Source organism: Polypterus senegalus, chromosome 3 (genome assembly GCF_016835505.1).
Source record: "Polypterus senegalus isolate Bchr_013 chromosome 3, ASM1683550v1, whole genome shotgun sequence".
Classification (NCBI taxonomy): Eukaryota; Metazoa; Chordata; class Cladistia; order Polypteriformes; family Polypteridae; genus Polypterus; species Polypterus senegalus.
The window spans coordinates 47633400-47636338 of NC_053156.1; positions in this window are offsets into that span (position 1 = coordinate 47633400).

Genomic DNA, 2939 nt, shown 5'->3' on the forward strand with positions numbered 1-2939 from the left:
CTCTTTGCAACCCTACTCAGGGTATAGCAGATTAGGAAAATGAATGGATGTATAGAGCCCCAATACAGTGCATTGTCTCTTCTGTAAACAATGGTGGTGGCAGCATGCTGATATTTTCTCCAGAACAATTTAGATTACCCTTTATGGCTGAAGGAAAGCAGAAAGGAGAAAATGAGAGCTTACTTATTTTAAAAGAACCTAATACTGAACAATACCAAGTATAATAATCACTGGAGTAAACATACACATTTTGACAAATGGGAGAACTTTGGTCCATTAAGCAAGTCAGATTACTTAATAGCTAAGCTACAAAACCATATCATCCAGACACTTTGTAACAGCCAAAAAGGTAAAGTTCATTGAGTATGCCAGTCACAGCTCTGTCAACCATCCATCCATTTTCTAAACTTGCTGTATGCCAAACAGGGATGCAGGGAAGTCAGACCCTGCATGTTTTCGAAATGTCTTATTAATTGTTGTCAGGCAAGGGTAGAAGAGTAGATGGCACTGCTGTCTCACAGCTCCAACAAACTTTGATTACATTTTGGCCTATTCACCATCTACAATGTGTGTTGGCATTTCTTCCTTTAATTGTGGGGCTTCTCTAGTCTGGTATCCAAAGATGTGTAAGTAAGGGTACTGATGGGCTGATACAGTTATGTACACAAATATGCCCAGTTCTGGCTACCCACAAACATTTATGATATCACTTTGGCAGATGCCTTTATCAAAGGTAACATGCAACAATTGGTTACATTTCTTTTTCTAACTGGAACAAAGGCAGGTGGAGTAACTTGCTCATGTAACACAGTGTCAGTAGCAGGATCTGAACCTCTAACCCCAGGGTTTGAAGTGCAGAGCCTTAACCACTACGCCATACTACCAATCCCAACATGGAGTAAGTTAATTTAGGAAAATTACACGAACATTTACATTTATTTGCTTAGCAGATGCTTTTATCCAAATCGACTAACCAAAGAATTCAACAAAATCAAGTAAACCTTAGTCTGAGGGACTGTTTAGGAAGAAATGTTATAAGACAGATTACTAAATTTATCATCACAAGTGGAGAGCTCAGAACAAAATACAAGCTAGTTACAATTCCTATGTTACAAAAACCTAACAGTTAGATGGAAATTTACCAATCAAGAGAGGTTACATATGCTTCTTAATAACATTGAGGGGGCCAGAATTTTTAAATGGTGGTGGGCAGCTCATTCTACCAGCTCGTAACTACACATGAAAAGAATATGGATTGAAATTTGATAGAGGTGGTATTACAAGATGCTGCTTGTCAGCAGACCTGAGTGGTGTAAGCAGGTAACAAGGATTTTAATTTACTACATGCCACTGAACCGAGCCAATAATGTGGTTTGAAAAGAGGAATGACACGTGCCCACCACAGCTGGTTGAACACCAGACAGTGATTTTGTGACACATGCTGGTACTCATGCCAGCAAAAGGTTGTGCTGCTTTCCCTGGTCTGGTTTTTTGATTATTGTATAGAGTGAGGATTAAAATGGATCGAAGTTTTGACAATTTCCTCATTTTCCTGTGGATGCTTGGATATTCAGATTCCTCTTTTGACAGGAACACTAATAAAGTTATTGTATAGCACTTTAATATAGGACACACCATAAAATGCTACAGTGCATTTTTAAAAATATACTTTTTGCTATTTATATACACTAGATCTATCAAAAATATACTTTTTTGTAATCTTACATATTAATAATTTTAAAATGAACCAACATGCGTTTTTTATAAATAATCGCATTGCTCTAGGACTGCAAATTTGTGCAATTCGGGATTTGATCAAGTAAGATGTAAAATGTAAACAGACAAAGACTTTCTATTGTATTTACATACTTTTTACATTCCATGGATAAAAACATGTAAAACTGTCATTGTGCTCCGTACACATGACAATAATAACCCTATAAACCTATAAAGAGTTTCAGCCAAAAGAAAAGCTCAGCAGGCCAACTGCTTCTTCCTGTTGACTTCACTTGTCTGTGTGAGTGGGTGGAATTATTGAGACAGATCAGCTTGACACTTTTGCTCATTCATCGAAGCCTTACTGGAAAAATAACATAACCTGATCAAAGAAAAATAAGTCCAAATGCAATCCAGTTACCCAGCCTCAGGATAACATAACTCAAACGTTTCTGTAATACAAACAAGCAAGTAGAGTAATGGCCCGTGGGGGATGGGCGCCTCCTTTAACAGAAACGTGTTCAAAACGTCATGTTTTGTGCAATCTGCGAAAGTCAAGGTTATTCACAGATGTGTTACGATTGCACTTCCTACAACGATGGCAGCAGAGCAAATTTGAAATCGATCTTACTAAAATAATGTATAAAAGGAAAACTACTGTTTCCAGAATGCTCTGCTGAACTAAAAGGACCCAGTTTGCGAGTTACACGTGATGCAGCAACCGAGCGCCACACGGTGAAAAAGAACACCATCCCATTTATTACAATAATCTGTGTATCATTTCGGTGCGATAAAATATTTTAATTTTAATTGCTAGTTAACTACTGCTACTGGTGCTAGTGAATACAGAACTAGACATAAATCTGTAACATGGTTGAAGGTTGTTTACACGAGCCGGGGTGCCCTCCGCTTGTTCCTGTTTTCGTTGAACAATGAAAATGGGTAATACGTGAAAACATGTCGCGTTGATTTGGACAAAAAATAACTTTTAAAAATGTACTAATATTTTTATTTAATCAGTGGCGGATAATTCAGTTGTTTTCCGCTACAATCGCAATGTATTTTTAAACAACACTGGCGGAATTTGAGGGCAGCCATGTGTCGAGAACTCGCCCTCCCCCCAGTGTGTCACAATTGGTGAACGTTCGAATGGGCGAGTCGTTAGAACTGTGAATGTGGTCCATTGATTGGCCACGTTAGACGTCGCTCAGCCGTCCCAGGGC